This window comes from Saimiri boliviensis, chromosome 6 (genome assembly GCF_048565385.1).
Source record: "Saimiri boliviensis isolate mSaiBol1 chromosome 6, mSaiBol1.pri, whole genome shotgun sequence".
In the NCBI taxonomy this organism is placed as follows: domain Eukaryota; kingdom Metazoa; phylum Chordata; class Mammalia; order Primates; family Cebidae; genus Saimiri; species Saimiri boliviensis.
The window spans coordinates 126,399,368-126,412,480 of record NC_133454.1 but is presented as its reverse complement, the minus strand read 5'-3'; the positions used below and the strand labels follow the sequence as shown (position 1 = coordinate 126,412,480).

The 13,113-nt window shown below is 46.2% G+C and overlaps 1 protein-coding gene across 10 annotated transcripts in view; it reads left to right on the top strand.

Annotated features, from left to right (window-relative positions):
- The window catches only part of PC (pyruvate carboxylase), a 120,435-nt gene that overhangs the window by 54,453 nt on the left and 52,869 nt on the right, over nt 1–13,113 (top strand). Inside the window, exons 1-2 of one of the 10 annotated variants that reach the window (XM_074401750.1) lie at nt 44–555; nt 6,939–7,009. The exons of 7 other annotated variants lie outside the window; for them this stretch is intronic. The gene's annotated coding sequence lies outside the window, so the exon portion shown is untranslated. Of the gene's footprint in view, nt 1–43; nt 556–6,938; nt 7,010–13,113 lie in introns of those variants that run through there. 2 more of the 10 variants (XM_074401747.1, XM_003941215.3) reach the window with 2 other exon arrangements.

Genomic DNA, 13,113 nt, shown 5'->3' with positions numbered 1-13,113 from the left:
AACATGTGCCCTGGGGAGGGATCCATCTCCTGGCCCTGTGGGGAGACAGGCCCATGATGTCATCACTTCCCAGGTGGGCAACCCAAGGCAGAGCGAGGTCTCGGCAGGAAGGAGGAAGACATTTGACTCCGTTTTTCTTCTTCCCATTGAATCTTCTCCTTTCCTTAGGCGAGATCCCTCTCTCTCTCCTCCTGGTTGGCTTTCCCAGCCCTGGCCCTGCCTCCTTTGTGAAACTCAAACACCATTGCCCTTTCATCATTCCACCAGAGCTCATGGGCAGTGGCTTTTGACCGTCGCTCTTCCAGCTCACCCCTGACCTGATGTTTGTTTTTTACCCTTCCCTCAGTCTACTCAGGGCCCACCCCTAAGCCAGAGATTGGCTCTCAAGCAGCCTCTCTCTCCTGGGAGTGGTGAAGGAGGGGGAAGTTCTGGACAGTAATTGACAAGGACTTAACCTAGCACATCAATTATAAACAGGCAGCAGGACTCGGGCCCAGATTTAGGCGTTCCAGGAACAGTGTGGCCTCCCTGGAACTCTGCAGACCAACTGCCGCGGTAAGGTGACCAACTTTCAGAGGCCACTAGGCACTTTGTCCTGGGTAGGGTTGCCCACACATCCTGGCCATTGTGGCTCTTCCCTCTGGAACTTGGCAGTCTTCTAGCACTTGGAAGAGCAGAGGGTGGAAGAATCCTGGGAACAGTCCTTAAAGAACAGGAATCCAGGGATGAGATCATTTCTCAGGGGCTCTGGGGACAGTTCTGGTCAGGCTTGGGGAAGCTGAGAAGCAGGAGGCAGCAAACCCTACTTGACCATGGGAACAGACTTTTTTTGTTGATGATGTTGTTGTTTTTGAGTTTTACTCTGTTACCCGGGCTGGAATACAGTGGTGTGATTTTAGCTCACTGCAACCTCCACCTCCTGGGTTCAAGTGATTCTACTGCCTCAGTCTCCCAAGTAGGTGGGATTACAGGCATATGCCACCACACCCAGCTAGTTTTTGTATTTTTAGTAGAGACGGAGTTTCACCATATTGGCCAGATTGGTCTCAACCTCCTGACCTCAAGTAATCCACCTGCCTCCACCTCCCAAAGTGCTGGCATTAGAGGCGTGAGTCACTGTGCCTGGCCGAGAACAGATTTTGCCTGAGACCTTGGACAGTAGAGGATGGGCCATGGATCCTAGAGCTCTGGGCCAGAACATCCTTGCGTGGTGGTGACAGTTGGGGTAAAGGCCACATGGCTCCCTGTGTAAAAGGCATAGCTGCCAGTGGTCATGAGGAGGCCCTACTCGTAGTTCAGCACTGGGCCAGGCCCTCGTGTGCTGTGCTCCAGCTCCCCAGCAGCTCAGTCCTTCTAAAATGCCCTGGAGTTACAGAACAGGAAGGCCTGCTTTCCTTTAGGAATCTGGGAAATTGGAGGGCTGAGGTCATGTTCTCTTTAACATGTGAGGCATCCTAGACAGCAGGGAAGGAAAAACATGTTACTACCCGTATTTTGGGAGACCGGACCTCCGGTGTTTGAGTAGGACTCATTGCTCAGATCTAAGGGGAGAGGACATCTCCCATTTTGAAGAAAACCTTTTCCTTAATTCAGGAGGAGGAGAAACTGATCAGGTTCCAAATGGCCTCTGGTTCTTTAACTGCAAACAGGCCGGGCTCCCTGCCAGGTCATGGGATAGCAATCCAAGGAGAGGGAGAGATGCAGTGTGCCTGTGTGTGTACACGCACATGCTTATGGGGAGAGGCTCAGGGGATGGAGGTGACGTTGCCATCTATGTATGCTTCAGCTAGATTTTCCTCTGCTTAGTCCCAAACTTCTCGGGATCAGCAATTGTTAAGAACATGCCTTTCCCTCCTGGGAGTTTAGGCCAGGGATGGAGGGATTGAGCTCTGTGGCTTTGTTCTCTGTGAGGTGGTGCCTTTTTCTGTGACACTGAGAGTGACCTGCCATCAGGAGGGAGTCTCGGGCCAGAAGACAGCACTTACACATCAGGATGGATCTTGTTTGCGCATTTGGTTTCCTGGCTGGAATGAAATGTCAGTTTCATGAGGACAGGGACCTGTTCTCTCCCGCCAACTTTCTCTCTGATGACGGACAGTGCCTGGCATGTTGTAAAGGCTCAGTCAGAATTGATTGAATGAATGAATGCCTACTTTTTTTGGAGGGCTGCATATTGTTCTCTGAAACCTCGTGCTTCATCTCCTGTTGCTTCCATGTGAGCCTCTCACCTGGTTGTTGTCAGCCGGGTGCTGCCCTTTCTACAACTCTAAGAGTTCATGTTACTGCAGGCTCCCTGCCCGCCCACCGCTGCCTGAAACTTCTCTTCTGGGCTCCTGTGCTGTGACATACTAGCTGTATTTGTTTGCCCCTCCTACGACTGCCCCCCGTCCCTTTTCTCTCACAGCAGTGCCTTTGCACACATGATGTGTTTGTTGCATGTTGAGTGTGCCTGTCTTGCCTTGTCACCAGAGGGTCTTTTTTTTTTTTTTTTTTTTTTTTTTGAGACGGAGTTTCACTCTTGTTACCCAGGCTGGAGTGCAATGGCGCGATCTCGGCTCACCGCAACCTCCGCCTCCTGGGTTCAGGCAATTCTCCTGCCTCAGCCTCCTGAGTAGCTGGGATTACAGGCATGCGCCACCACGCCCAGCTAATTTTTTTTGTATTTTTAGTAGAGACGGGGTTTCACCATGTTGACCAGGATGGTCTCGATCTGTTGACCTTGTGATCCACCCGCCTTGGCCTCCCAAAGTGCTGGGATTACAGGCTTGAGCCACCGCGCCCGGCCTAGAGAGTCATTTTTTTAAAGGCAGAGGCCATGTTTTATGTGATCCTCCATCCTTCGAGTGTGTGTTGCAGGCACGCTGCTCAGTAAACACTTGATGGCTCTGATTAGGTGACATCTAATCACCGTCCTTTGCATGTGTATTGTGTACCGTTTACAAAACTGAAGGGACAATTTGAAGTTTCCTGTGAAACAGATCCCTTAATTTTCAGCCCTCTGTGCTGAGAGGGAGAAATCTGTTTCGTAGACGGACTAACAGATCCGGAGAGGTAGAGCGAATTCCCTAAGGTCATATGATGGGTGATAGTAAAGCCAGAATTTGAACCCAAGGTTTAACTTTAAATGTCGTTCCTTTCCCACAGAATTGCAGTGGCCTGTGGTCCAGACTTAGCCAGGTGGCCCCTGCCAGGCCTTCCTTCTCACTTGGTCATATAGTTCCTTATTTGTGTTTGTCCTTTTTCTTTCATTAGAATTTGTGTCTTTTGTTTGTTTGTTTTGAGACAGGATCTCACTCTATCACCCAGGCTGGAGTGCAGTGGCGCAATCACAGCTCACTGCAGCCTTGACCTCCCAGGCTCAGGTGGTTCTCCCACCTCAGCCTCCTGAGTAGCTGGGACTACAGGAGCGTGCCACCATGCACAGCCAATTTTTGGATTTTTTGTAGAGACGGAGTTCCGCCACATTGTCCAAGCTGGTCTCAAACTCCTGGGCTCAAGTGATCGCCTCCCAAAGTGCTGGGATTATAGATGTGAGCCACTGGGCCTAGCCTTAGAATGCCTGTCTCTTGAGGGCAGGGACCATGGCTGCTTTTCCCTTTGTCCTTCCAAAGCTCCAGCTCTGGAGCCATGAACCAGAAATTCCCTCAAGGATGTTGACACAATGAGTCACCTGAGTGCCATAGGGTGCACGAGGGGTGGGGCAGGAGGTAAGGAATTGGTGTGGGACATTAGGGGTGAGAGATAGGCCAGAAAGCCCCACACTGTATATAATAGCTTCTATCAAATGAAGATGGTGTTTGTCCTGTCTACTAGGCGAGGTTACTCTGAGTCGTGAGAGTGTCTGCTAAAGTGCCTTCTAAACCGCAGAGCACTAGTAATATTGTTGTTGAATATAATTATAGTCTATAACTGGGCATGGTGGCGAGCACCTGTAATCCCAGCTACCTGGGAGGCTGAGCCAGGAGAATTGGTTGAGCCCAGGAGGCGGAGGTTGCAGTGAGCCAAGATGGCGCCATTGCACTCCAGCCTGGGTGACAAAGTGACACTCTGTCTCAAAATAAATTAATTAATTTAAATTAAAATTGAGATGGAGTATTGCTCTGTCGCCCAGCTGGAGTGCAGTGGCGAGATCTTGGCTCACTGCAACCTCTGCCACCCGGGTTAAAGCAATTCCCCTGCCTCAGCCTCCCAAGTGGCTGGGACTACAGGCATGAACCACCATGCCCAGATGATTTTTTTTTATTTTATTTTATTTTATTTTATTGCATTTTAGGTTTCGGGGTACATGTGATGAACATGCAAGATTGTTGCATAGGTACACACATGGCAGTGTGGTTTGCTGCCTTCCGTCCCCTCACCTGTATCTGTCATTTCTCCCCATGCTATCTCTTCCTACTTCCCCACCCCGCCCCTCCCCCATTTCCCCCCAACGGACCCCAGTGTGTAGTGCTCCCCTCCCTGTGTCCTTGTGTTCTCATTGTTCAACACCCGCCTATGAGTGAGAACATGCGGTGTTTGATTTTCTGCTCTTGTGTCAGTTTGCTGAGAATGATGGTTTCCAGGTTCATCCATGTCCCTACAAAGGACGTGAACTCATCCTTTTTGATGGCTGCGTAATATTCCATGGTGTATATGTACCACATTTTCCCTATCCAGTCTATCATCGTTGGGCATTTGGGTTGGTTCCAGGTCTTTGCTATTGTAAACAGTGCTGCAATGAACATTCGTGTGCACGTGTCCTTGTAGTAGAATGATTTATAATCCTTTGGATATATACCCAGTAATGGGATTGCTGGGTCAAATGGGATTTCTATTTTTAGGTCCTTGAGGAATCGCCACACTGTCTTCCACAATGGTTGAACTAATTTACATTCCCACCAACAGTGTAGAAGTGTTCCTATTTCTCCACATCCTCACCAGCATCTGTTGTTTCCCGATTTTTTAATGATCGCCATTCTAACTGGTGTGAGATGGTATCTCAGTGTGGTTTTGATTTGCATTTCTCTGATGACCAGTGATGATGAGCATTTTTTCATATGTTTGTTGGCCTCCTGTATGTCTTCTTTTGTAAAGTATCTGTTCATGTCCTTTGCCCATTTTTGAATGGGCTTGTTTGTTTTTTTCTTGTAGATCTGCTTTAGTTCTTTGTAAATTCTGGATATCAGCCCCTTGTCAGATGGGTAGACTGCAAAAATTTTTTCCCATTCTGTTGGTTGCCGATTCACTCTACTGACTGTTTCTCTGGCCGTGGAGAAGCTGTGGAGTTTGATTAGGTCCCATTTGTCTATTTTGGCTTTTGTTGCCATTGCTTTTGGCATTTTGGTCATGAAGTCCTTGCCTACACCTATGTCCTGAATGGTTTTGCCTAGATTTTCCTCTAAGGTTTTTATGGTGTTAGGTCTGATGTTTAAGTCTTTAATCCATCTGGAGTTAATTTAGGTGTAAGGTGTCAGGAAGGGGTCCTGTTTCTGCTTTCTGCACATGGCTAGCCACCAGCTGATTTTTTATATTTTTTAGTAGAGATGGGGTTTCACCATGTTGGCCAGGATGTTCTTGATCTCCTGACCTTGTGATTCGCCAACCTTGGCCTCTCAAAGTGCTGGGATGACAGGTTCAGTGAGCCACCGCACCCAACCTAAAAAATATTTTAAATAATAGGCTGGGCGCGGTGGCTTACGCCTGTCATCCCAGCACTTTGGGAGGCTGAGGCGGGTGGATCACGAGGTCAGGAGTTCCAGACCAGCCTGACCAACATGGTGAAATGCTATCTCTACTAAAAATACAAAAATTATCCTGGTGTGGTGGCGGGTGCCTGTAATCCCAGCCACTCGGAAGGCTGAGCAGGAGAATGGCTTGAACCCGGGAGGTGGAGGTTGCAGGGAGCCGAGATCGTGCCGTTGTGCTCCAGCCTGGGCAACAAGAGCGAAACTCTGTCTCAAAAAAAAATAATAATAATAATAATAATTATAGTCTGTAGGGACTAGATCAACAGCACCAACAGATGATATAGTACTGGCCTCATGAGTACTGAGGAGACAGTTAGGATGGTGCCTCACCCAGGGCATGGCACTCCAGCTATGATGAATTATTCTTGTTTTCATAATTATTCTAAGACACGACCTCTTTCTTCAGATGGGGGAAAGGAGTTGGTGGTGCTGAGAATGCACGCCTTCTGGGTTGGGACTGAGAAGATGGGAAAGGCAGTCTGTCCCCAGGGCTTTTCACCACCGCAGGTCCCCAGACCCGGTATACCTCCTTCCTCCCTGGTGGATTTTCAGCAATCTAATCTCTCACCCTTGAGGAGAAGCTGTTACATTCGGTTGAATGGCTCCCCTGCTAATGCAGAGCAGAAAAGTAAGTCCTGGCGAGTCAGCAGCTGCTCAGCAGGTGGACAGGCTGCGGTGGTGTAGCGGCCAGGCTCCTGCCAGCCTGGCCTACCGCAGCTGCTGTGCTCCCCTCCAGTTCCATCCCTGGGGTGTGCCTTTCAGGGTAAAGGCGAACTGGGAGCTCTTGCTGTTTCTGCAGAACTCCAACACAACAAAACAAAATGTCCACTCAGCTGGGGTTTGGCTGGGGAGCTGTGATTACACAGTTAGCCAGGGGGAAGGGCTGTGGTCAGAGGTTGGGGAAGACAGAGGTGTGACTGTGATACAGCTGGAGGAGGAGGAAGAGGGTGTGATGACAAGGCCCGGCAGTGGTCAGGGCAGGAGTGATGGTAGAGGGAGGAGAGATTGGTAACTTTTTTTTTTTTTTTAAACGCCTGGGCTCAAGGGATTCTCCTGCCTCAGCCTCTTAAGTAGCTGGACCAGAGGCCCAGGCTCTTTTTATGTTTCAAGTCACCAAACACAAAGGGGGAAAAACAGAAACAAAAGTTTGAGCATATTTTCAGATCACCTTCTGTTTTTTTCTAAGTGACCTCTTTTTTTTTTTTTTTAAAGAGAGAAAGAGAAGGGGAGAGAGAACAGGAGTCTTGCTCTATTGCCCAGGCTGGAATGCAATCTAAAAATAGGTATTAAAAACCTCTTTTATGCCGATAATTGTACTTAACAGCAGAGACAGGAAGGAATAAGGGAAGAAAATAACAAACAAACAGCCAACCTATATTTCATTTAAATCTGTGAAATGCTATGCAAATGCTGAAGAGTGATTTACTTCAGTTTATGTGGTCACTTTCAAAATAGGTGTAATGTGATACTGAAAAAAATGTATGTTCTGTGAACCTGGGGTGAAGAATTCTATAGATATTCACTGAGTTTACTTGTTCCAGGTCTGGGTTCAAATCATAAATGTCCCTGTTAATTTTCTATCTCGTTGATCCGTCGAACATTAGCAATGTGGTGTCAGAGTCTCCCGCTATTATTGTGCGGGAGTCCAAGTCTCTTTGTAAGTCATTTAGAACTTATCTATCTGGGTGTTCCTATATTGGGTGCATATATATTTATGATCATTGACTCCTGTTGTTGCATTGATCCTTTTACCATTATGTAATGTCCTTCTTTGTTTCTTTTAGTCTTTGTTACTATAAAGTCTATTTTGTCAAAGACGAAAGTTACAACTCCTGTTGTGTTGGTTTTTGTTTTGTTTTGTTTTGTTTTTTGCTCTTCATTTGATTGGTGGGTCTTCCTCCAACCTTTTGTTTTGAGTCTTTGTGTGTCCTTGCTTATGAGATGGATCTGGATACAGCGTGCTGATGGGTTTTGACTTTTTATTTAATTTGCGTGTCTGTGTTTTTAATTAGGGCGTTTAATCCATTTAAATTTAGGATTAGTATTGATATTTGTGAGTTTAATATTGTAATATTGTCATTTAATGCTAGCTGGCTATTTTGCCCATTAGTTGATATAGATTCTTCATTATGAAGATACTCTTTACCTTTTGGTAAGTTTTTGGGATGACTGATACTGGTTGCTCCTTTCTGTGTATAGTGCTTCTTTCAGAAGCTCTTGTAAAGCAGGCCTGGTGGTGATGAAATCTCTGAGTGCTTGCTTGTTCGTGAAAAATTTTATTTTTCCTTCATTTATAAAGCTTAGTTTGGCTGGATATGAGATTCTGGGTTGAAAATTCTTTTCTTCGAGGATATTGAATATTGACCCCCACTTTCTTCTAGTTTGTAGGGTTTCTGCTGAGAGATCTGCTGAGTCTGATAGCCTTCCCTTTATGGGTAACCTGACCTTTCTCTCTAGCTGCCCTTAGAATTTTCTCCTTTATTTCAACCCTGGTGAATCTAACAGTTATGTGTCTTGGGGTTGCTCTTCTTGAGGAATATCTTTGTGGTGTTCTCTGTATTACCTGGAGTTGAGTGTTGTCCTGTCTTACTAGGTTAGGAAAGTTTTCCTGAATAATATCCTGAAGAATATTTTCCAGCTTGGATTCATTCTCTTCATGACATTCAGGTACACCTATCAAACGTAAATTAGGTCTTTTCACATAGTCCCATATTTCTTGGAGACTTTGCTCGTTCCTTTTTACTTTTTCTTTTCTGATCTTGTCTTCTCGTTTCATTTCATTAAGTTGGTCTTCGACCTCTGATATTCTTTCTTCTGCTTGATCAATTCGAGTGTTAAAACCTGTGCATACTTCGCGGAGTTCTCGTATTGTGTTCTTTAGTTCCATTAATTCACTTACATTCCTCTCTAAATTGTCTATTCTCGTTAGGATTTTGTCAAACCTTTTTTCAAGGTGCTTAGTTTCTTTACATTGGGCTAGAACATGTTCTTTTAACTCACAGAAGTTTCTTATTATCCACCTTCTGAAGCCTAAATCTGTAATGGAATGCACTCGCTCTCCATCAGGCCTTGTTACCTTGTTGATGAGGAACTGTGATCCCCTGTAGAGGGAGAGGCATTCTGATTTTGGGTATTCTCAGCCTTTTTACTCTGGTTTCTTCCCGTCATTGTAAATTTATCCACCTGTCGTCTTTGTAATTACCGACTTTCAAATTAGGTCTCTGAGTAGACGTCCAACTTGTTGATTCCCAGCACTGAAATCTGAGCAACCCACTGCGCCAGCTAACACAGCGGCATTAAGATTCTTGGTGCTTTTCTGCCCGGGAATCTCCGGTCTGGCTTCCCTCTTGAGTCCCTTTTTCAATCAGCTGAACGGGTGACTCTGCCTTCCGGGAGCTCCAAACGTGGACCAAAAGGGGATCCAGTCCCGTTTACTCTGCACCGAGAACCGCAGGTGCCGGCAAAACCACCGCACTGGCCACAAGAGTCGCGCTGGCGACCCGTGGGGCTCCTCCACTGGGAATCTCCTGGCCCGTAGCAACAAAAATTTGTCTGAAAGTGTGGTGTCCTCTCGTTCTCCACACTTTCACTGGGAGCTACAATCCTGAGCTGCTAGTAATCGGCCATCTTGGATCTTGAGATTGGTAACTATTAATCACTAGCATGATCAGTCTACAAGGGACTCCCAGGTGGCAGGGCAGGACCTGAGGCACAGCTTGGCATGACAGGTAGACAGGGGTCTACGTGGTTTTGAGCTCTGAGACCATAGGCAAGCTGTTCGTCTGGGTGTTTCCATGCTTGCAATAGTATTCCCCTTACAAGTCCTCTGATGATTGAGATATTATAAATCACTCAGTGCAGTGGTGGGCACTCAGTAGTAGCTCACACAAGCGATGCACTATTCCGACACTGGCCATGTGGCCATGACAATAAAATCATTAATAGTCAATGCCCAGAACTCCTTCTCCGGGAGGCCTCTGGGCCAGTGTTTGTGCTCAGACTCCAAAGGATAGGATGAAAGGTCAGACCATGAGGCTACAAAGCTGTGTTCTCCCAGGAGTCACGAACAGGGAGAGAAAGCAGCAGCAACTGCAGGTAAGGTCATGTCCCACCTGGGTTGCCGTTTACTTTCCTCTTCCAGGAACTGAAGCTGTTTGCCATCGGATTTCTTTACTATCTCCCTGGCTCATGGACTGGGTACTTCGGTAATCAGTTTGCCCAGAGAACCAAGCTTTCATATTGACCTAGGTTGCACAGTGCCTTCCTCCATGGGCTGTCATCTAGCAGAATAGCAGTCGAGACTACCCCGTAATGGTTGAGGGTTGCACGGTATTTCTGATAAACTGAGTTAATCAGCCAAGAAAAGTCAGACACCCGACAAGGGAAGTTGAGGCACCCAGGGACAAGCAACAGTGGAAAGCCATTACTACCACTAGGCTTGAAGGGGTCAGGAGAAGAAATAGCGTTTCCTGCAAACACTAGTGAGGGCTGAATAGTAGACACTGGGATGCCAGCAAGGACTGTCATAGCTATAAGACACAGCCTGGGTCAGGACTGTGGCATCAAAGCTGGTAGAAAGTGAGGAAGACACACCCCACGTCCCTCCTCCACCTCCTACCTACCCTTGTTTCTCCTGCCTGTGCCTCTTGTTGGCTGGATCCACTGGAAACCAGCCAGCAAGGGAGCTCAGGGGCCTCCACCCACAAGGCTCAGGGAAGGGCCTGCAGGGAGGCGAGCTGGAGACCCCAGCCAGGCAGCCTATCCCCAAAATGTGAAGCCCTGGAGGAGACATCCACTCAGCAGGTGTGGAAAGCAGGAGCAATGAGAGCCCTGGCATCCTAGGATCAGAGCGGCTGCTGCCAAATCAAAACTAGTTACTATTTCAAAATTTGATCATAAAGGGCAGTTAGGAAAGATAATGAAATAAAGGGCATCCAGATTGGAAAGGAAGAAGTAAAAGTATTTTTATTTTCAGCTGACATGGTCCCGTATAATAGAAAAACCTAGCGAATCCATTAAAAATCTGTTTGAGTTAAATGAGTTCAGCAAGGTTGCAGGATGTAAGATCAGCATGCCAAAATCAATTGTAGTTCAGTAGCAGTGGGCAAATTGAAAATGATGAGAACAATTCCATTTAAAATAACATCAACATAAAGTATTTGGGAATAAATTTCATAAAAGTATAAGACTTATACTCTGGAAACTATAAAACATTGTTGAAAACAATTAAAGAAGACCCAAATAAATGGAAAGATACCCCTTGGTCATGGATCAGAGACTTACTAGTGTTAAGATGGCAGTACTCCCTGAATTGATCCATAGTCCCTATCACATCCAAGGTGCCTTCATTAGCAGAAATAAACAAGATGATCCTAAAATTCACAGGGAAATGCAGGAGAAGCAGAGCAGCCAAAAAAAATCTTGAAAAAGAACAACAACAATGGAGGATTCGTACTTCCTGGTTTCAGAACGTAACTGCAATGTGGTACTGATGGAAGGGTAGACACAGAGATCAATGGAATAGAACTGGGAGCCCAGAAGTAAACCCTCACATTAACAGTTAATTGATTTTCAATAAGAGTGCCAAGACAATTTAATGGGGGAAAGAACAGTCTTTTCAACAAGTGCTGCTAAAACAGTTATATATCCGGATGCACACAAATAAATTGGACTGAACCTCATACCACATGTAAAATTTAATTCAAAATGGTCCAAAAACCTAAATGTAGGAAGAGCTATGAGAAGAAAAATAAGTGTAATTCTTTGTGATTTTGGGTCAGGCAATGGTTTTTTAGATACGATGCCAAGGCACAAGCAGTAAAAGAAAATGAACAGTACATCATCAGAAGCAACTTCTGTACCTCAAAGGACACTGCCAAGGAAGGGAAAAGACAACCCACCAAGTGTGAGAACATTTTGGAAATCATCTATGTAACAAGGAACTTATCTAAACTATATCAAGAACTCTTGGCTGGGTACAGTGGCTTACATGGGAGGCGAAAGTGGGAGAGGGTAGCCTGAGGCTGGGAGTTCAAGACTAGCCTGGGTAATGTAACAAGACCCCATCTCTACAAAAAGTAAAAAAAGAAAAAATTAGTCCAGCTACTTGGGAGGCTAAAGCCGGAGGATGGCTTCAGGAGCCCAGGAGTTTGAGGCTGCAGTGAACTATGGTCATGCCACTGCACTCCAGCCTGGGTGACAGAGTGAGACCGTCTATAAAATCAGGAATATTATGGGTCCACCATCATATATGCCTTTCGTCATTGACTGCAATATCATTGTGTGGCATTAACTGTAGTCATATGATGTGATATTATTTAGCCATAAAAAGAGGTGAAGTACTGACACACGCTGCAACATGGATGAGCCTTGAGCAATATACTAAGTGAAAGAAGCCAGAAACAAAACCCACATAATTGATGATTCTGTTGATATGAAATATCCAGAATTGGCCAGGTGCGGTGGCTCATGCCTGTAATCCCAGTACTTTGGGAGGCTGAAGTGGGAAGATGACCTGAGATCGGGAGGAGTTCAAGACCAGCCTGACCAATGTGGTGAAACCTCGTCTCTACCAAAAATACAAAATAAGCTGAGTGTGGTGGTATATGCCTGTAATCCTAGCTACTCAGGAGGCTGAGGCGGGAGAATCACTTGAACCCGGATGGTGGAGGTTGTGGTGAGCCGAGATCTCACCATTGTGCTCCAGCCTGGGCAAGAAGAGCAAAATTCCGTCTCAAAAAAAAGAAAGAAAGAAAGAAAAATGTCCAGAATAGGCAGATCCATAGAAACAGAGAGTAGATTAGTTGTTGCCAGGGGCTGAGGGAGCTAAGGGTTTTGGGGCATGCCAGCTAAGGGATATGAATGTTCTAAAAATGGATAGTGGTGGTAGATGCACATATCTGTGAATATACTCCAAAAGCCATTGAACTACACTTTATTTATTTATTTTTGAGACTTTCTCTGTTGTCCGGACTGTAGTGCAGGGCAGTGGCGAGATCTCAGCTCACTGCAACCTCCGCCTCCTGGGTTCAAGAGATTCTCCTGTCTCAGCCTCCCTAGTAGCTGGGATTACAGGCACCCGCCATCACACCTGGCTAATTTTTTGTATTTTTAGTAGAGATAGGGTTTTGCCATGTTGGCCAGGGTAATCCTGAACTCCTGACCTCAAGTGATCCACCCACCTCAGCCTTCCAAAGTGCTAGGATTACAGGCGTGAGCCACTGCGCCCAGCTTTTGAATTGCACTTTAAATGTGTCATCCATATGGTATGTGAATTGTATCTTGATAAAGCTGTTAAGAACAAAAACCTGGCCCTGAAGGGCAGCCCATTAGGCTCAAAGACTGTGGTTTAATGAAGAAACTTTCCCATTGTGTGTGACTGCTGGGC